Raw genomic sequence first — 22,372 nt, forward strand, 5'->3', positions numbered from 1 at the left:
AGTGAGCTCGACGATTGATAGCTGAAGGTGCCACTACATCAAGAACATCAAAAATAGCGCTATGATATAAATCAAAGACGAGGATCTTATGAGCTGATCTAAAAGTTGTCATTATCGAATCAATTATAACCCTCCTCAATCCTCAAGTTCTCCATAACGCTATGAAATTCATTCCGAACATGCAACGCACCTCTGAACAGTGCGGACACCTGAACCTACCCAGCGCGTGGGCGACCTGGGAAACCGGAGAACGGCGTGGGACGAGCACGCAGCTCGACGCCCTCTTAGCAGGAAGAGAAGAGAGAGCTGTGCACGTGCTGTTCCCCGTCCTGCACCTGCAGTCCGTCCAGTGCCCACATACCACCTGCGCACGTCTCCCCGCTGACGACAAAGGGAGGCCGCTGACACGTCAACTCGGGGTGTCCGCCAGATGACCCAGGGCGGTGAGATCCGACAGAGGTGTCCCTGTTGATCGGTCAACCCCGCCCGACACACCATTGTTTGAGCTATCGCGGGGCGCCGCCCTGGCCGCTCGGCGTTACATGAGAGCTGCATCTTTGCGACCCTGCACGCGGGCCACAGACAAAGGATTAGCCTTCCCTCCGCCACCCACACTCAGTGATGGAGCGACGCTTCGAGACGCCGCATTTGCAATTCGTACGAGGCTGTCCGTGTATCTTATTAATCAACACCGAACGCCTATTAGCGTTCACACACGCGCGGCAAAGCAGCCCGCGCAAGAGCGTGTAACCTATAATGGTGGACAGCGCTATTTGAAAGTTGATTCGTCGGAATGGTCTTTTGATGTGGGTGAACACGAGCGGATACGCCTAGAAACTTCAAATGGTAATACTCGTCAGCAGCAAGTGCGCATTTTAAACAGCCGATTTAAAACCCCTTAGCGCCGTCGAAGCCGGTCGCGGCACGGCATCTGGGCCGCGCCGAGCCCAGCTGAACGCTGTCCTAATACATGACTGTGCGCCGCCTGCGGCCGGCAAAAATACAGATTGCACAGACGTGTGCAATTTATGAAGTCTGCAGACGAGGTGCGCCGTCCGTCTTAGCTCGGTGGCCGGCGGCGCCATGGTAAATCAATTACCGGTGGTGCGCGGCGCCCATCAGTGAACCGGTCCCGGCGCCGGCGGCCCGGCCGGTAGCCGCTTACCTGGCACCGACTCCCACCCCCGGGTCGGCGGCATAGTGTAACTGAGGAGCGCCGGTGATGGGCACGCCACTGAGTGCCACTCATAGCGCATTGGCACGGTCTCTCTCTGCACAGAGAAACACATGAGATGGACGCAAACTCCAAAGACTTCCACTCCAACCGCTCGTGGGCACGGTGCCAGAGAGGAGCACTTGCATTGGACACGCTGCCGCATCCCACGCCCACTCTAACCGGCCATCGGCTGAAACAGTCTAGTATGACACAGACCACTTCATTACAGACCAGCCATTACAGACCAGCCATTACAGACAAGCCCGCCACAGACCGTCATACCACAGACTATCCCACCACCGCGCGACCAGTCTACTCTACCACAGACCATTTCACTACAGACCAGCCCACCATCCCATCGTAGACCATCTCACTGCACAGACTATTCCACCACACCAGTCCACCACAGACCCACAGACCAATTAATCACAGCCCAGTCAGACGGTCCGTTAAAACACACCTCCTTAGAGCTCATCGACCATGACGAACAAAGTCAGACATCCATCATCTGATACAGGCAAAGTTCCCCCGGCGCGCCACGCACATACGAAACGCTCAGGCGATGTGTTCATTGCCGGTTCTGTAGGGTACCCGATAGCATCGCGATCAGCTCCTATGGTCCTCAAACTGACAGACCGAAATTATATCACACCCACACGCACCCAAAAACATACTTCCGTAGGTGGAGACCATCCACATACACGCACAGTGCACACGATAGCCCCAGTTTGGAAATCACACGCAATTATCAAGGATACAAAGCCGCTACTCGCACACACTCTCACGCATTAACAGCTTTCAGTATTACTCAGCTCAAAGAAAACTGCACACCGAACGTTCCACCCAAAGCTTTCATTTGTATGCATCATGTGCTATTCTGGTAGACCTTTACTGGTAGAGTTTTCCAGGTGTCTCGTAAATCACTGCCATGAGGCAGTGATGCAAGAATCGGTTATTACATAACAATACAGTGCCAACAGGTCTCGGGTTTCGGCTTAAGTCAGTCGTCATTTATAAGCACCCGAGAGACACCTACGCACTCGAAGAATGCAGCCATCGGAGGCAAGATTGATGGAGACAATTGACTCCCACGCCAGCAGAGAGATCGTCGTCTGCCTGATGCTACATCACACCTCGCAATTCCAACACGTTCAGCTCCAGAGGAAAGAGCTCCTGCTGCCGGAAGAGTGGGATATTCATCCGAGTTATATCTTTAGGTAGGTAATAGAAACTCACATGGATGGATTCGCCTCATAGACTCCCCCATTTCCGCCCCCGCGCTCCTGGAACAAAGCTCTCATCTCCAGGACGACACCCACGTCTTCCACAACTTGCACACAGTTCTAAACCCGCGCCCACTCACTCTCCCAGAATGGAGGGCTCACTTCTCAGCTATGATACTCGCTGGCACACTCCGGCGAGCACGCTCTTGAATCAGAGCCCGCCCACGGTCGCTAGCACGCGGCACAGTCGCCCACGCTCTCAGGAAGTTTCATTGAGGCGGCGAGGGTTGGGTGAGCGGTCCGAGTCGCTGATTTAGTGGTGGTGTTCCTGCGACCGCCCCGGCAATCTCCGTACAGACTGGGTGTCGTAACCGTACCGGGTAACCAGCCGGTGTCACCACACCCAGGAACCACCGCCGGAGTGCCTGGAGTGTCTCAGAATGGCTTGTGACGTAGGAGTGTCAATAGGTCGCGGGCTCGAGCTGGAATGTGTGCGCGCGCTGCGCAGTGCAGTGGTTCAGGTGGCGCACTGGTGGTTCGGAGAAAACCTGAGTCATCGAATCGAGATGTCATAGTATGGGGTGACGGGGACTTATGGAGGGGGTGAGGGAGGGAGAGGAGGGGCGAGAGAGGTTCAGCCACGGCGCTGCAGTCCTTTCGTTTCACTATATCACTGAACTGATACTGATCGTGGATTACTTGGGTGAAGCACGATTATTACTGGCACATATACCTTATGACCACGTACAAAATAATAAAATTCACTTTGAACAAATATCTAGCACTTTTACACCTAAAACAAACGAAAAAAAACGCCAGTCCCTAAGAGTTTTTTTTTTAGAATCCCACTGATCACCGACTCACCACATATTTTAGTTATTTACCACCCACAGAAAGAGTTCGTCGCTGACACATCGCACTGACTTCCTCGAAAGAAAGCCGCGGCTGCAACTCTGCTAATCAGTGTGTCGCTCGTCATTGTCTCGCCACGGAAGCCGGCCGTTAATCGGGTCATGTCGACCCTGCTTACGGCAGCAACGATAGCGTCACGGCGCTGCCACGGCCGCTCCCACACCCGGGGACAAATGCGTGACCAGTTCCTCCCACACCCGCCTTACAGGAATTCCGTCGGAAAAACTGCCAGCCTCAGCGAGCTAATGAGCTTGTTTTGAAATTGGAATGTCTACTATAGCCGGCTCTCGGCGGATTAGTGTGATTCTAAGCTCGGGTGTGGCCTGTCGCCCAGTCATGCGCCGTCCGGAGGCAGCATTCCTTCGCTCATGTCCGCTGTTGGTACAACTAGTCGAGCCACATGTTCAGCTGATGTGTAGTAGCACGGCCGTGTTCGATCTCCCCTACACCGGTGGATTTTTACGGACCGACTGATTTTCAGGAACAGCAGCAGCGCCGACCGTGCAGCTCGTTAGTTCAGAGAGCAGCAGCCGTGTCTGACCAGGTAGCAGACCTATCTCCGTGCCTCTCTCGCTCGTCTCGCCTGTTGTTCTCAGCACATCAGCGTTGTTTTGGGCGGCGGCTTATGGTCGAACAGGTCACGACAGTGGGCCGAGGCGCCCGATTTACACGGTGACAGCGGATCATCGCCCAGCCGAAAACTGCACCGGCAGGTGGGCCGCGGGCGCCGGGAGGACGAGAGGCTGGGACGCAGCTTCAGAAGGCGCACCACATGAGATGCGAGTAGCGCTGCAACCAGTTCTGGGTTCGCGCTTGGGTCTTGAGCTGAGTTTGGGTCTGCGTATAGGTGAAACGCTAGGTCGATCTGGGTCTGTTCTCATCTACTCTGAGCTGAAACCCTATTGTGCGCTCTACTGTTCAATAAATGTCATAGTGACGTCATAGATATGCTCATCTGATACCGGTGACGTCACAGCTATACCGATCCGGTACCGGTCACTGCACCGGCAGCACTGGCGCCCCGCGGACTAGCCGAGCCCCCCGCCCTCCCCAGACGAGGAGGAGGGGACAATCCTAGTCTGCAAAGTACCGTCATATGTCTGAAGTAGTATTCAATCAAAGAAACCACAAAAATTAGACTAAAAGCGGGCCCGGCCGGGACTGTGCCGCCTGCAGAACCGGTGTGGTTTTCTGGATAGAGTCAGTTTCTGCAGATCAATGTAACGTCATCCGAGTGACGCAGACCACTAAATGGATAACGGTCAACTTGATACAAACCAAAATGTAATTCTGGCTTTCACTTCACAAAAACGCAGTACCGTGCGTTGAACTGTGCGGATGTAAAAGAGCGAGGAACTTGACAGACGACAGTAGCATTTTGTTCATGTTTGTAACGTTTAAGTTAAGCTATGGTCTACCAGAAAACGAAATTTATTCAGAGATGTCAGCACCTGGACAAGTCATTATAAGAACTTGAGTAATCGTACAAACAAATCGTCAGTGTGTCGCAACAAGAGGAACAACTGTGACTCCTAGGAACTTTATCCAAGCAAGATATAGACTTCGCTTGTTTGGACTGCATAACGGCTAGCACTAGCACCATTTCCTACGTTTCTGGTGTCGATAAACGACATGGTATCATTATATCGTACTCATTATATTCCCATCTTTTGCACGTACATGTTCATTAGGTGTTATCTGGAGCCGGTTCTGGGATATTTTCTGAGGAGCGACCAGTCGGCGTCAGTTCACATAGTGCACTGTCATCACGGCCATCGGTTTAATGACCGTCTAATGCGGCACAAGGCACCGGCTCACCGTCGGTCACCACTACCGACTTCTGCTTACCATCGCTCACCATTGCTCACATCTGCTTACCGACCGTCACCGACCGTAACCTCTAAATTGCGCCTCTCAATGTCGGTCGCCAGCGCTAACCCCCTTCACCACCGATGCCGCACTCAGTGCTCTAGCTCGGCCAAAATGAGAACGTAATCGAAACCAAGAATGCAATGCGTAAGAAATATATCTTGCATTTCATAGCCGTTATACATACTTAGCTGAAATTCAGCCAATGCTAGCAAGTCATATTGACAGCATTCATAAAGAATGGAGCCTGGCTACACTCCCCCTCTCCTGGTAACTGGCTAACCATCCTCGACAGCCGTCAGCCCGCGGGGCGGCTGGCGCACCCCCGCCGTCGTCTCGCCGCGGTGTCACGCCAGCCGGCTGTAATGCACTGATTGTCATTCACAACCACGGCCCACGGTCGGCCGCCGGACTCATTGAACATGTATCACTTACATGTATCGTATTGAGATTAATCTTCGTCGAGGCACTGGCCCCATACAAAATATCAATTGAATGACGGTGCGATGAAAGGCCTGAGCCCGCATCAGGTGAGGAGGCTGAGAGAAGAGTCATGGGTAAATCAATCTGCTACGGGCGGATTTTATCTGACATTCATATAACCAGTCAGTATAATCAGCTGCGACCACGGTAGTACAACGCAACAGCTACATTGTCAGAAATGTTCAGTCGAGACCTGCGGAATATTAAATCGGTGCCTTATCCGCTTGAACTCAAATATGCGAACTAAGTTTCCCGAGTAAGATACTAGTGGACTGTATAGAATATAAGACGTCACTCGCCGGTAACCCCTAAGCCACTATGGTCATGATACACGCGTACAAACGCATTGCGCGCATGTTTTGTTGGATTTAATTCTCTGAAGCTCCAAGAAATATTACTATGTAAAGCAATGGCAACTGATTTTGAGATCAAGAGAACAAAGCCACACGCTAATATACAACAATATACAATATACAATAATGTTCAAGCAATATAAAACCAATATGAGAATGTTTGTAACAAATGTAGGTACCAATATGAAACATTAAAAATGACCTTGCCGGAGATACTTTATACGACCAGGAAAATTGGTTCGCTGAGGTCCATTCGCGCCATTCTGGCCTCCGCCCCCGATACCAACCGGCGGCCTCTCAGAGACCCGAGAGCCAGTCCCCTGGGGCCCCTGTCATGGCGCCGCCGCGTGGCCGGCAGTCGCCCACTTTTACAACCGCCACGCCGCCGAAACAAGGTGAAAATTCACCGGTCACCGACTTCCATGGACGAGACAGCGTCCAAACGGGCACCGGCGCGCCGCGAACACCCACCGGCCGGCCGCGACCCGCCTCCTCTCAGCCTCACCGCGGCCGCCGGGCGCTCGCGGTGTCTCGGCCCTGAAGACGACGCCGGTGTCGGTATTTTTACCGAAGTTTCTCACGAAGGTCTAGAGATGAGGACGGCGATTCGACGGCCGCGGTGCGCCCCCCGCATACTGACGAGCCGCGCCGCCTGCGCCGACCTTGCCGCGTGGGTGACGGTGACGGCGCGGCGAGGGGAGCGGCCGAGAAATAGTGACCGGCCCCGCCCGTCCTGGGGGCGACCCTGCAGCCACTGCGCCGGCCGCACGGCTCACTTCTAATCGCCCCAGTCCTGATTATTGATTGGTGACCTTTGACCCACACCAGCGACGCCAGCAGCGTCGAATCGGTGACCTCTGATATAACACTGAACAGGATCGATCATGGACAATGACAAGGTCTGGCCGGTGTCCTACGGTGTTTACAGTCCCACTAAAATTAGCGTCAGTCCCAAACGACACATTTCAAAGTAGGTAGTTATAGCTTATAAGTTAGTTATAAGTTGGTTAGCTAGTATCTGCATAAGATACCGGGCAGCCAAAAGGAACGAGCGCCCCTTTAGAACTTTGGGGAGTATTATTGGAAGAATATAGACGATAGAACCGCGGAGTTTTGACCGGCGCTAGCAGCCGTCTTGACCGCCGTCTTGACCTCCGCTACCAGCAGCCCTTATTACGTCAAAACTCGTTAACGTCGTCTTATCTACGCGTCAGACACATGCACAGATCCGCCTGAAGATCAAACTAAAACGCTGAAACTAGGTTAATGACGAGCCTAACACACGCAAATGTGTCGCTGAAGAATTCAGAATGTGCTCTGTGCTAAATTGTGGGGGCAAATACAAAAACATTAATAATTAAGTGATAAATGAAATGCATCAGAAACTAGAAAATAATATAAATATTAACGCATTAAAAATGCCGTCCACTAAACCCAGGTTTGATGGGTAATAAAAAATCAAACTCGACTGAAATAGCTCAAATGAGACCAACATCACGGAAAACTGGCGACACGAGTTTGTCGTCTCGGCCGGCCAATCCTGCGCTGACGGCACACGCGGCTGGCTGGGGCGACAGTCGCCGGTACGACAGTCCAGCAGGCCTGACGGTCAGTCGCTGCAGCCACGCTCAACGTACCCGCTGACCCCAACCAGATTCTAAACAGGATTAGTTAGCTGATTTCATCGAATACACATCGCTGCAAACGGGATATCACGTAACCGATTCTGACACACCTCAGAAGGTCTCCTTAAAGACCGGGCATTCAAATGTCATATTAAAACGCGAAATTCCGTAACGTTTTATCGACCCCAAATACCCAACCATTCGCACACGGACACCGACACGGCAGCCGAAACTTACACCGAAATTGCCCAGTCCGACACCGGCACACGCCCCCGCCGCCCCCGCCCCCGCCCCCGCCCGGGCCACCCGGAGCGTCAGACCATCTTCCCGTGAATCACAGCCGACGAACCGGCTCGTCGCTGCCAAATCGACGCCGCCCCCGAGACCACGTTTGACTCACATAAACCGTAGCCGGTGTGTTTGGACTCGTGCGCGGCACCTGCGCCCCGACTCGGACGGTCTCTGTCATCGGCCGGCGCCGCTCGGCCGAGACCAGTTGTGCTACTGGAGAGCACCCCTCTCCGCCGGTCAGAGGGGGGAGAGGGAGGGAGGAGAGAGGGAGGGAGAGGGGTGACCCCTGACAGGTGGACCTCTGCGGGTTTACCTTGGCCGTCTAATTCCCTGTGACACGCTCGGGGTGGACGGTAAAAATACGCCGCAGAGCCAGCGAGCTGGACAGGCGGACACCACCGGCGACAGTTGCACCGCTAATTTTAGCCCAGGCTTCCGCGAGAGCTATAACTGTAACGAGTTTAAGTCAGCGTAAGTATATGTGTACGATACATTTACCAGGAAATGCATAAATAAGGCTAGTCGCCTGGGATTTCATCGGAACGAAAAGAATTATTTCGAATAAATATCACGGTGCATAAACAAACCGCTATGCTACTTCGGAGCATATCCACAAACATAAATAATATGTACACAGTTAGCATATTTGATATTAGTGTGTGAGACACAGTTAAATAAACATTGTATCCTCGACAGCCATCCCTCTCGGGGACAGAGCGTCTTGTCTGATTCTCGGGCCGACCGTCGCTCGGCTCCGGTCGTTACAGCCGTCAGACAAGCCGTTAGCAATTCCATAGCGCTCGTCTGCAGATCCATGTCTGTCCATTTCTGCCCACTCACCGACCGGCACTAGCTCGTCCGTAACTCGTCAGCACTCTGTCCGTAACTCAGCCACTCCCGCGCGGCTGTCAGGAGCGCCGGCCGTAACTCGTCAGACTATGCGTGGCGCATACCTGGCGGGCGGTGGACCATCCGCTGCGCGTAATAAGTGTGCAGTGTGCACATTTCATTAGTGATAACGACAATGGAGCTGGCTCACCAGCCGGGTCTCTCGTGATCGGAGTTGAGGTGGGCGGTACATCTCTTATCTGCCGTCAGCACTCAGCACGGCCCGGGCGCAGGCGACGAACCCGATCACAGCCTCGGCGAATACGAGTAGTGAGCGACCCATGAGAGGACACTCGAATTCCACAACTACCTTCTGACTACCAAATCAGTGGAGTGAAATTGGTCAGCTCAAATAAATTTGATGAATGAACCGGGCCACTTTGTTCTGTGGTGAGCTAAGAACACTCAGCGCAAAATTTTATGTCTTTAAGTGCACGATACACACTCAAAACGTCCTTGACAGTCAAGTTTTATCTATCCTGCGACAGGTTTCTCCTCTCTCCTCTCTTCTCTCTCTCTCTCTCTCTCTCTCTCTCTCTCTCTCTCTCTCTCTCTCTCTCTCTCTCTCTCTCTCTCTCTCTCTCTCTCTCTCTCTCTCTCTCTCTCTTTCTCCACTCTGAGATATGCTCCAATCCAGCTCCACGACAGAGAAAAACGTAACACTCCTTTTCAAGCGCCCAACTCGGAGTAGCTCAGTACCTAACCCGTCCACCAGCCAGTCCATTCGTCCGGCCAGTCAGCTCTCCAGCGGCCACCCCCTCTCCAAATGAGCTCCCTGTGCAGACCTGCCAATTTATTGCCGCATCCGTGCATAAACGCAGCGTGATAATGGCCGGGATAATGGGTAGATAATAGTATGCGCGGCACAGGCCGGTGGCCCCGCAGGTCCTAAGAAGAGTCCTGCAGGACTGGAGCAAGCCGGGAGGCTCAGATGGGGCGGGCCAGGCGGCTGATGGGCGGATTGGCAGGAGAACAGGTTTGGGTCGACTTCGGTTAACGCCGGTAATTGGGAAATTTCGGCCGGTTTGAACGCGCGTTCACGGCATTCGAATCCGTAGCTGGGAGGCGACAACGGCTCCGCTTCCGATCCATAAATTTCGCTTGCTGTAAAAGAGTTGGCGTTCCATAAAATTAAAGTGCAATCGAATATCAAATGAGTAAACATTATTTTGGTAGAGGAAATATTTTTTTCAGATCAATCAAGAGAGATTGCTCCAGTGCTTTTTGTCCTCCGTTTTATGAATGACGGAGGCTTTAGAGTTTTATTCATTCTAAAAGATGCATGTCGCAGATGCCGCGATACACATTGCTCATTGTTCAAGCAGGGCAGGCATTCAAAATGGCTCCATGTCTGATAAATACAGCGATGGCGGTGAGATCTGGTGTCGGTGCGCAGACTTGCAGCGGCGCTCTGTAATCCCGTCATACGTGCGTGTGATCCAATCCCACATACATCCCCAGCCTGTGTCGGACGGCTCCTGGCGAAACGGTCGGCGGTCGGCGGCAGCCATTTTTCGGCGGCGGTCGGACAGGTCGGTCGGTCGGCGGTCGACCTCCACTGCGTGCGATGACCGGCGGCCGTTCATGGAACCGGTGGGCCTTTTCTGGGACGGCCGCCCGCCGAACCGGACTGGGGGGGGGGGGGGAAGACCGGGACGGGTCGGGGGAGGGAGGGAGGCGGGGAGGCGGGGTGCACCCACGTGAAAACGCGGCGGAGCTGGGGGTGACTGGTACAGCCAGCGATTTTACCAGAACATGGCCGCAGTCAGGAGACGGCATGGACCTACCAGGGAGAGGAAATTCTACTTAAGGGTGCGTTTCACGCGTAACGCTATGAGAAACGTTTTTCGTGAATATCTAGAGCATCGTTGCTTCGATTGCCTTCGTTTTTGGATATGTTATGAAGGACTTTTATTTGAGACAATTGTTAATAAAGCGTACGAAAGCCATATTTACTTTAATGCGAAATATTACATTAAACTAAATGAAATTAAAGATAAGCTACCCGACGTTTCGCTTATATTTGCTTAGTCATGGGCGATCTAACACATTTCACAAATCATACATTTTTTGAATGCATTCGAAAAATATTACAAAGTATTAAACAGTTTATCAAAAACATCTCCCCGAAGGGAAATTCGGCGATCGATCGATAGAGTTTCTTCATGTCGTTTTCTTTTTAACTCGTTCTGCTATGCTCGTATGTAACTTGAAAAATCCTTGTGATACGTTCGTGACTTTTTCAGTTCGGATGTATGCCGCCTCAATCAGCCACCTCTCGGTTTTCTTTAGGTCGCTGCGTAGGGCTTCGGCACCATTCCAGTTCGGTAAATGTCCCTCTTTATCAGCGTGCATCACGATAGCCTTCGTCTCCCTGTGGTTGCGTAAATCGTTCCTATGTTCCCGAATTCTAGTTTTAAGACCCCTCCCCGTTTCACCATAATACGCCTTATCACATTTGCTACACGGAATTTTGTATACTATGCTGTCTTCGTTTGATGTCTTGATTTTCTTTTTCTTTAGCATTTGTCCTATCTTCTTGCCCCCTGATGTGACCATCCTGATTTCTGGAGACAGTTGCTGACTGACACTGTCTACCTGTTTGCTGTGAGGAACAACGAGCATTGTTCTTGTTTCATCTTTCTTCTCTTCGTTTGTCTCATTCTCATCTTTCCGTCTATCTGCCCTCTTCTTTATCTCCCACGCTTTGCGTTTCAGGTCGATTATCAGGGCCTCTGGAAATTTTAGCTTTATGAAAGTTCTTGTGATATATTCCAGTTCATCCTTGATGTACTCTGGTGAGCAAATTCGGTAAGCTCTCAAGAAGAATCCGATCACTATACCAGTCTTTGTTCTCTGGCTATGTCTTGAAAAATAATGCACAAAATCATCCTTATTTGTGGGCTTTCGGTAGACTGAGAATTTAGTTTCATTTAGTTTAATGTAATATTTCGCATTAAAGTAAATATGGCCTTTCGTACGCTTTATTAACAGTTATGAAGGACGTTAACCTCGTCATCACAGAGTGGTTACCGTTGTTCTGCAATCCACACATACTGAGCAATTGAGACAAACATATTGCAAAATCAAAATTTCAAACGAATAGAACTCAATAACGGATTGTCCTACGACTGTGATGTTTGCAGTTTTGGACTGACGAAGTCAAGGAAAACATTTCCTAGCAAGCCTTTTTTCAAATTGTGTACTATGTTTTGCATGATACAATTTTCATCTTGCAGTGCATTGCATGAAAGCCATGACAACAATTTCAAAAATGTGGCTGCTAGGAATCATAAAGACATCGATTCTCTACACCATCCTGTAGAGTGAATCATCGTTGCATGCATCACTATGGAGTTCTATTCATTTGAAAGTCATTGCACAGCTAGTTCATAAAATCGCCGAGAGATGTCTCTGGCTGTATGGCCCGCGCGTTTCGACGGTCCCCTCGGCTCGCCACTCAGCGGCGTTTGTTGACACAGTGTCACACCCATTAGTTACGGCGCTCCGCTAGCGTTCGGCCGCCGTCGAGGTGCTCGGAACCCTCCCTGCTAAGTTTCGCCGTGACCAGACGGGTCGGAGACTCATCCCACGATCTATCCATGAGCGGCGCCCAGCCATGCGTCTGCTATCGCGCGCCTCTCACTCTTGATCGGGAGTACGCCGGGAAGAGCTTGTGAGAAACTGACAACTTTGAAAGAAGTCACAAGTTTGTGTGAGTGGTATTACGAACAGCGAACAGGTATATTTTGACAATTTAGGTATTTGGCCCGACCTGGGCAGTCGGTACTGAACCTAAATAATGAAAATAACCAGCAATACCTACAAATTCCATGGAGACATAGATTCTACGTGACGTGAGACCAAATATCAGTTCGACTGTTATGTCGAAACCCTCGCCCTGGGAGGGTATTTTTCATACCCCTCCCTCGGCGTTTCGAAACTAAGCGTCGTAGCTCGCTTCGCAACAAAGAGCAGTCGATTGCTCTCAACGAGTACCTACCTACTCGCGATTGGTGGTATATTTTTTTTACCCTAATTCAATATTTGATCCAGTCATGGCAGGTCAAAGGTCAAATTTCGGGGAAAGCTGCAATTATCCAAATTACTTAGCCAATATTGGCGAATCTATGAAAGATAGCGGCATGAAACCTTCATGGCCGTGTTTCTCAACGAATTAGCAACAAAATATGATGTATAATTGATTGCATTTCAGTCAAAATAGCGTCTCTAGAGATAGTTTTTCACGTATCACTTTTGAACTAATAAAGCTAGCCAAAAACTGCATAATAGCAATTAGCAGCATCCGTAGTCCTCTCGTAATCGCCTCGTAGCATAGGTATATGTGTTGACTTCGAAAGGTCAAGGTCAAAGGTTGACCTCAGATCACATAACCATAGCCTCACACTGGTGGGGGCTATTTTACCCCCCCCCCCGTATCTCCGAAACTATTGGACGAATTCGCATAATTCAAAAGGCGTTCGATAGCCCTGTTGCCTTCAGAACATTAATGTCATTGACCTCAGGGTCACTGATGACGTCACAGGTCAAGTCAAAGTTAAAATGTTTCACCATTCACGGGCCTTCTAGAAAATGCGTTATAACATTGATTAAAAGGCATTTTATCGAAAATAATCGATAAAGCGTCGGTTGCCTAGTACATACAGGAGGAGGAGTACATAAAGGAGGAGATGTATGTTGCTATTGGAGGTCACTAAAAATACCAGGTCAGGTCACCAAGAGTCAACACATGAGCCCAACTTTATTAGGGCCGTGTGATGCATTTTTTGTGACCAATTTTTCATTTCCAACTCAATGGTTTTTGCTAGACGACCATGAGGGACGGTTTAGGTTACTTTCTGGTGGAGGTTGGGTCAAGGTTTGGTAAAAAAGATCAAATTTCAAAGTTGATACTTTTGCATAAAAAGGTACCTATTTCGATGTACAGTCTGTCTTAAAAGTATCGCGCAAAGTGACGGTGGATCCACTAAGCCTGACCAATGAAAGGCTGACAATTTTGAGTCACCGAAGCAATGGACATCCTCGTCCATTCCCCAGCTCAATTGGTTCGGTGACTTTCAAATTATAGCAGGCCCTTCCTCCGTCAGGCTTTATGGATCCACCGTCACTTTGCGCGGTACTTTTAAGACAGACTGTACCTCATCACGGGGAATCCAATCGGTCGCAAAACGCCCTCAATTTTGCGACCGATAGATACCCCCGAACCCCATTACGACACGCTAACGAAGTTTTGTGATACAATTCGAAAGCTTCGACCCGAACGATTTCTGGGGGGGGGGGATTTAAGTCCGGATGAACTTATAAGATTCCGAGACATACAAGTTGTAGCTACCAATGGCCTTAGTACATCGTGCACTGCAACTTTCAAAGGACTCGGGCATCTATACTGTACCTAGCTCTGAAGCGGTGACAAAATTGCAAAAAAAGTGTTGTACAGGGATGTTCACGAAAAACTGATACATTTTAAAACGACTTTGTGAGCATGTGAGAGCTCACGGAGACTTGATTTGCATGCCATTCGAAAGCCTGTTGAAAAAAGTTTTGTATGTGCATAGCGCCTTTAGGTAGCATCACACGAGTTTTCAAATAAATAAGAAAGCGTTAAAATGGGGAAATTTGACTTGGCGACAAAACTTAGCGGAAAAGCAATGAAGCTCTCGCGGCTACCATCTGCCACCACGACTGAACCAGTCCACGAATTCGTCTAAAATTTGGCATATTAATGTTTCGATGGATTTTGTTTTATACTTTTGGCATATTGTGGGCAAATTCCTAAGGAATGCCAAAATTGGCAGGCTTGGAAGTGCTGATGCCAGAAACCATGGCCGCATGCTGGCAGTCACTGTAGAGTGGTACCGTGCCATCTTTTAACGGCTTCTGTTAGCTACTGTAGCGGAAATGGGTCGACGTCTACACCATTTGGTGGTTCTGGCACGTCAGGGCCACCACACGTACAGTAACCGCGATCATCGGTCTCACACGAGAACAGGGGGGAGGGGGCATTGTCTCGCGCATCACCTCTCACCCATAGCCGGCCATTTCGCTCTACCTCAACACCGTGGACTATTCCTGTGAGGTCACGTGAGTGACATGGTCTGTAGCAGCGGCCCAAAGGACATCAAAACTCCCGACGAGTGCAGTGAGAGGTGTTGCAATTCTTCAGGCACGTGCCCAAAAACGGGGGATAATTTCCTGTTTCGGGCTGAGTCGTGCACTGCTCCAAAAACTCGTCATCTGCAAAATACGCTGTAACTTCTTAGAAACGAAAATGACATATTCCCAAAATATGTCAATAAAAACTTAGAAGTCCACTCTATTTGCACATAGCATGATCACCGTGCTGAGGGCAAGTGTTTTCTCGTAATTCGGAAATAAAATGTGTCAGTTTTTCGTGAACATCCCTGTATAAAGCATATTCTTCTGTGCCTTCTGATGCGATAGTCCGGCTGCGGCACTACATATACAGTGTAGCTCAAGCTGATCGCTCATGCAATAACCCGAGTTTCGAGCATCCGAGCATTCGAGCATATGTCTGCACTGGGTGATCTAAACTTCTGAGACCGGGGTTCCACAATTTCACACGCGATGAGAAATTGAGGTATGATAAGCTATGCCAAGTTTCGCGGCGCTTATACGGGCAAAAAAAGCTTGCAAGTTTGACCAAAAAACGCCCCACTTCTCCAAGCGAGGATTAATGAAGCTAACGCTATGAATGTGACTGAAGCTGCTTTCCTGTGCCTCATTCTGTTAGGACAGTTAGCCCTTTCATTTTCCGGTCTTTCCCTAAACGTGTGTGTCGGCGCGGGTTCGGCCCAATGTGGTTCGACTGAGAGCATGACATCTGGTCCTTTCCGCCCGGCCTGACCGGCGCGGCGGACCCGTGCCACTCCTCCCCGAACTCCCGGGGCGCGGATGGGGAGGGGCGGCCCGGCAGTCCAACCCCTCCCCGCTAACAGATGGATGGACAGGGGAAATGTGATACTTGTCCTATGACAACAAACCGGCGTTCAGCGCTAGGGTCATCTACTGGTCTAGAAACGTATCTCTATGTCGGCAAGAGCCTCGCCAGGTGGTGTAAAGGTCGCGTGAAACGCACCCTTAACAACTTTTTAAAGGTATGTAGACATGTAAAAGAGAAAAGCTGCCTTAAAGAGATCCAAGCGGCGGAAAAGAATGGGTGGCTTAGTGACTTCACCCTATGTTACATCCGCTACGTAAAGGGAAAGACAAATATCTCCAGTAAGTCGAACCAAACAAGCGGGTTTACTATGGAGAAGAGCTGTTTTTCGGCTTGTAGCAGCTCAGGATTCGCAAGCATTCTAAATAGAACGAAATCTGGTATTTAGAGCGATAATGCTTGCATCATGTGATCACTCCTACGTTGACCGCATGACAAAACCGGCACATTTCCTCGGGATTAGGAGAGAACACTGTAAGTTGAATAATCCGGGTAGCTGCGATACACAAAGGTGAGATCACTGTTTAAGCCGAATGGCTCATCTCAGAAGCAGCGGCGAGGAGCCGGCTAGAGGCGCAGTCCGTTCCTCTATACCGTTCGGCAGACCCGGGGACCATCTCCACCCAAATTCCTGCCGCGGCGTCAAGGACGCGCGCCTCGCCGCAGTGCAGCGCCGTTTTCCGCGTCCGTATCGCTACATCAGTGTTTACGCTGGAAATCGAAACCAACACGAAGTACGCTCGTGTCCGGTCAGTACCGTTCGGGGGCGGCCGGTATCGCCCACAACGGTCCACGGACGGTCCGGGACGATCAGGGACGGTCGGCATGGTCCGATGGTACACAGACGGCAGTCGGGATGGTCCGATGGTTCATGGAAGGTCTGTGGATAGTCTGAGGATGGCCTGTAGATGATCCTGCTTGGTCCTTGGACTGATGGAAAGGTCCACGAACGGTCCGGGTGTGTGTGTGTGGAGGGGGGGGGGGGGCTGTGGACGGTTCAAAACGATTCATGGAAAGTTCTAAGACGGTACGGAACGGCTTGTGGACGGTCCCGGACGGTCCCGGACGGTCCGAGGAAGGTCCGGGACGGTCCTGTTGGGCGGGCGGCACCAGTCAGGCTGCCAGAGTGACAGCCGAGCCATCTGTGCAGACCGTCGGCCCACCCGGTCAGCATGCTAATAGCTCGATTCGGCGAGATCGCCGGCAGCCTGCCGGCTCCACCCCCTTCGTTTAGCTACCGACAGCGATATAAATGGGCTTTATTCCGCCAGCGGACAGCGTCTTCATTTTAGAGCTGGTGTGGTCAGAGGGCTTATCGCCGGCCGCGTAAAAACCGACACAGGCTGGTGAACGTCGCAACACTGTGGGACCTCTGTGATCTAGTGTCAACCTTACATTTAGAAGAGAAAAAAAAATGTTGAAGTTAAAATAGTCAGCTTAAGCTTGAAAACTTCCGTGGAATTACGTCTCGGTGGGCACTGGGTAAGGCTTTTTGTGAAAAGGCTTTCTTCCACGCCTGTCTCGTTCCGTGACCGGTGTCGAGCCGTTTTCCGTCGTGGTGTCGGGTTGAGGGACAGCCGCCACCACAGCCGTCACCGGTTCCCCGTGCCGTGGGTGTCAACAGCACCGTCTGAAAACGCCTCACGAGACCCGGCTAACGGGACTCGAAACGAGCCCATGCACGTGCACGGTGCATAGCGTGCACACTGCGACAGCATGCACCGGGCGAGGAGGCCTGAGCCACCCCTATCGCCGCGCTGCGTCCTCACGTGAAACACTCGGCACACCGGCATCATAACCGAAGCGCTTTGGATGTTCCCAATGATAAACTGGGGCTTACGAACGCCAAGGTAAAACTCAACAGACATCGCGATTGGGAGGAATTTAGATGCATTCTGCAAGGGCTCCACCCTCCAACCTTCTAGCCGGCCAAGTGTGGAGAGCATGATTCGAGCTTCTGTGATTTGCGCCGGGAATTCCAGTGAAGCTTCTTGTCATGCAGCCTACTTGAAGCACATTTATCTTTCCCGTCGCCCAATCACCGAGACCAATAAACAAAGCGTGATTATTAGCATTCGACGCAGGAGCGACGACCATAGCCCGCCACGGTTCGGAGAAGGGAGAAGGCGGTGCACAAAATGAGCTACAGATTAGCTGAAGACAAACACCTATCCTTCTGCAAATGGTATAAGGGTGGCTACTGGGAAAAGCACCCTTCCTTCCGGCGCATTTTGGTTCAGAGGTGGGGTGGGATCTGGGGGTGGGGCGGCTTTTAAACTCTGAGGGGGGGTTGCGACCTAACGCCGCTCTTTGAGGAGTGTGTGGGGGGGGGGGGGGCAAAGACTGGCTAAAAGGCCACAAATCACTCACAGACGGCCGGCCGCGGCACGGTTGCTATGTTGATGAAGGTTAGTCGTTCGTGACAATCAAGCGCAGTCCAATATTTCATCGATTGGGAGTCACAGACACATTTGGGTGTCTTCGGCGTCAGCCGGAGCTGCCGGCGCGACAGGGGAAGGTGTGTTCATTTGGGTAGGTGTGTTTCTTTCCCTAGCCGGCGAGAAGCTCTGGTTCCGCATACCCAGCGCAGATACAAGATCATAATCCAGCAGGAACACGTCTTGGGCGGTATATGAGAACGGGTTTAGCCACGTTTGCATGCAAGGAACATGCACTTTTTCGTTAGGTTACATTTCTGGCCCGGATATATGTGTAAATACTGCCTACCTTAGGCTATTTTGGTGGTGGTTTTCGGGGAATGATGTCATTTAAACTCCCTCACAAAGGCAGCTTGGAAAAGCAGCAGCCATGGATAAAACAAGCCGAGCAAAAGGAAAGTTGTAAAGAATCAGACCTGACGCAGAGTGAGGTCGGCAACAATGCGAAACAAGATCCGCCCGCTGAAGAACGGATTACAAATGAACGCTTAAAAGGAGCAAAGGAAGAGCTGTCGGCGCGATCCATTTAATCCAGAGCGAGCTCGGCATCAATCGTGTTTGAGGACTTAGGTCTGGCCATCTCCGAACGCGGTCGGCTCCGTTGGTCCGTCCTCAGAACAATGTCACGATCCGCGCAGATCTCCGGTCTCAGAGCGACTGTTGGACCGCGGTGGGTGGCCCGGCGCCAGCCCCATGGGATAACTGGGGTGCCGAGAGACAGCGAGCATTCAGAGCTGCTTTAGGCAACGCCGAAAAGAGGAAAGGATGGACGATTTTTTGGTAAACATATTAGAGAAATGTCCAACTAGCCAGCATCGTCCAACCAGTGCAGCGACCACATTACAAAGGCGTGCAAACGGATATATGTAACTACATAGCAAGATATTTTGCTGACTGCTACATTTTCTGAAAGTACGACCGTGTGTTGTATTGACAGCGATGTCAAATTAAATTTTATTTGGCAATTAATCATAAATTTCTGAAGTGTGGATCCCGCGATATGTTGTAGTTTTTATGATAGATCAGAAAACCTTCAGAGTTTATGATAGATAATTGCAATTATCGTTATTTTAGGGACATCCATAAGGATGAGCTATGTTTATTGAGCTGTTTAATACCAATTACCATTCATGTTATTATAACTTAAATTATTTTCGCTTCCAGTCGAGCTTCCATTGGTGGACCAGCAACGACGAGGTCGTCGGGTCTTTTCGCTCATCCCTTGTCTACCCGCAACGACTGACCGTCTAGCCCACCCAGCAATTAGGCGTTCATCTGCAGCGACACAGCCGTCTAACCGCAGCCACGAACGGCCACGGCGCAGGCGGCCCGGCCCGGACCGGCTGAGTCCGCCCTCCAGCGGCCACCGCCGCCGCTGTTTCACAAAGCGGCAGTTGCGGCGGCAGTCGACGCCGCCGCAGAGACGAGCTGCGGAACCACCGGCACGCCGCCGCGCATGCCTGTCATTCGCAGGAGAAGTGCTGAGCGCTGCTCCACTACGGAGGCCGCACTTCTCCCCTCCCTTTCTCCAGCTCTGCCTTATGCCATCGGGGATCCAAAATTAAAAAAGAGCTTGGTGGTATGTATACCTCAGGTCTCACCTGTGTTCTGATCAGGTCCGATGAAGCGGCTGCGTGTTCGTTCCCCGCCGGTCGGATCTCACAGCTCCTGGAACAAGAAGGCGCAGTTAGTCTCAGTTAGTGAGAGGGGTCGCCGTCGCCGGCTGAAGAACTCAGCCCCAACCAGCAGCATGAATAATTACATGTGCTAGCACACTGTCCGACACGATTGGATTGTTGATGTCACGGGTCGACGAGGCACATCCCTTCTGACCTCCAGCAGGTGCAGAGAGTCGCATTGTCAATGGGAACGTCGCCTTCACCTCGGTCAATGCAGCGACTAGTGAGAGTGATGCGACGGCAGTCGTGGAGAACGCAGTGACGTTTGAAGGATAAACTACAGCCACTTGAAGGATAGACTACCGCCATGAAACGGTCAGTGATCTTCACTGTTAATTATGTTGATACTTCTCTTGTAATTAATTCCACATGGCCATGGAATGTAACATGTAATTACACAGAAAATGCTGATGAATGGTTAACACCTAGTAGAACACACAGTTAATTTCACTACACCGAATTCACGGCCCAGCAGCACAATATATTTCTTCTTGTGCCACTGTCAGAGCGGGTACGTCGTTCCTCTAATGCTCGCTTCCTGGTAAGTGATGCCACTTCGACAGGATAATAACATGAGCTTCCAGAGTTGAGCGCTGAATAATTTCCTCTCTACGGCCCGGGGCCTTGGTGGTTCTGCCAGCATCGTCTCCCTCAGGCGCTACATCAGCTGCAAATTGTGCGCGGGCGCTACAGTTCTCACATACGACCGTGCCTCCCAGGCGACGAAGCGATCAAACAGGTGGTAAGATAAACTTCTGATTCGAACCAATACACACAGTCATGGGAAAGTTGGGCAGACAGGGCAGAAGTCATGGGAGGACAGCCACAGGGCGGTAGACGGCAGGAGAGGAAACTATGTCGAGGCGAAGCTGGTTCTAGGGCTCTCCAGAGTGGTCCGACGACTGCGTATAAATGCGGCAGTTTATGCATCATTTGCCAATTAGAGACGTCTTCGTGACGTCAGCCCACCAGTCACCGGTGACGTCAGAGGTCAGTGGACCTGTTGAGACGACAAGCAGTCTGCAAACGCAGCCCAAAGTCCGTGCATTCCTCACCAGCTTAATAGTTCAATGATTCTATAGACGGGTCCGCAGTTTTGTCATAGTACGACAATAGAGTGACGCGTATAATTGACGTGTTCACATTTCCTAAATACTTGATGACGTTGCATTGAAACTAATTATTATGGTTAATGAAACTGGGTGCAGCAATAAACGTCTGCTCACACGGGGGAGTCGCGGACCAGGGGAGACCACAAAAAGAGCACAGCATCATAATCTGAAGCGGTACCTTTCTGCTTGGCAAGAGCAGTATGCTACTCACTGTTCCGCAAGCGCACATCCCACGGCGTATGAAATGCACCATGATTTATTGGTTTAGAAATCCCATCAATCAAATTCATCTCCTCCTTGCCTTCCTTCTCTTCCTTTTCCACCCCTACTTCAATGTTTTCCTTTCCCTCCTCACGGGTCCTCCTCACCCGCTCTCGACCGCGACTCGCGGCTCAGGGTATGGCGGTGTTTATTGCAAAGGCTGCCGAGCCGGGCCTAGCGCGGGGCGGGGCCGGGTTGGGGAGAGAGGGGGCGGGGGCGGGGTGGGGCGCTGATGGGACAGTGGCAGTATCAGCCGGCCTCCGACGGGCGGGGGCGGGGGCGGGGGTGGGGGCGGACGTGAGTGGCGGCCGCGGGCGGGTCACTGGTATATCGTGTGGGCGGCAGGGGAGGGGGCGGCGACAGAAGCGCGCAGTTGTTCGCCGAAACAGTTCACCATGGCATTGCCCCGGCGTTCCGAACAGCAATGTCGAGACTGAGAGGCCGTGCCAGTGGGTGAGTGACCTGAAGGGCTGGGCGACCGCTGACATAGTGCTGCCGTGAGCCATCCCACTAGCGGCAGCTGCGCTTCTGGTACCGAGAAACGGCGCCTGTTCTGAGAGCCGCAGATGGGCTTCTCTGGTGCCCGGTCGCCTCACTGCCATACCATGGGGTGCCAGCTAGCTAAACAAAGCGCATATGTCCTTCAAAGCATCACTGCTATTAAATGGGAGGCGCAAACCTTGTGTCATGTTTTCTGCCTGTACTGATGGTTAATGATTCGTAAGAGATGAGGATTGCAAATTCAAATCACACCCTGGAAAAGCTACCTGACCGGTGGCCGTCGTTAGTTAAACATTACATATGACGGACCCTTTACATCCGTAAAGCAAAACACGCCTGTTGGTGTAACTAAAAACTGACCTTCTACCGAAAAAGTCTGAAACTTAGCGTTTACGAAGAGGGTAGTAGAGTTTTGTACCGCTCCCCGTTTAATACAGTACCATGGAAAATTTCAGATAATCGTAAGTAAAAATAAGCACCCGTAAATTCTGACACCGCGTGTCGGCTGAGTGTCTGGGCTGTGCGACACTGACCCGGCCATC

The 22,372-nt window shown here is 51.3% G+C and overlaps 1 protein-coding gene across 2 annotated transcripts in view; it reads right to left on the reverse strand.

Moving 5' to 3' along the window:
• LOC122378836 (zinc finger protein 768-like) overlaps positions 1-22,372 on the reverse strand; it is a 62,465-nt gene that overhangs the window by 12,635 nt on the left and 27,458 nt on the right. Inside the window, exon 2 of one of the 2 annotated variants that reach the window (XM_043360370.1) lies at positions 19,879-19,945. The gene's annotated coding sequence lies outside the window, so the exon portion shown is untranslated. The remainder of the gene's footprint in view (positions 1-19,878; positions 19,946-22,372) is intronic. The other variant, XM_043360369.1, reaches the window with a different exon arrangement.

This window comes from Amphibalanus amphitrite, unplaced genomic scaffold (assembly GCF_019059575.1).
Source record: "Amphibalanus amphitrite isolate SeventyFive unplaced genomic scaffold, NRLGWU_Aamphi_draft 000066F_arrow, whole genome shotgun sequence".
Taxonomy (NCBI): Eukaryota; Metazoa; Arthropoda; class Thecostraca; order Balanomorpha; family Balanidae; genus Amphibalanus; species Amphibalanus amphitrite.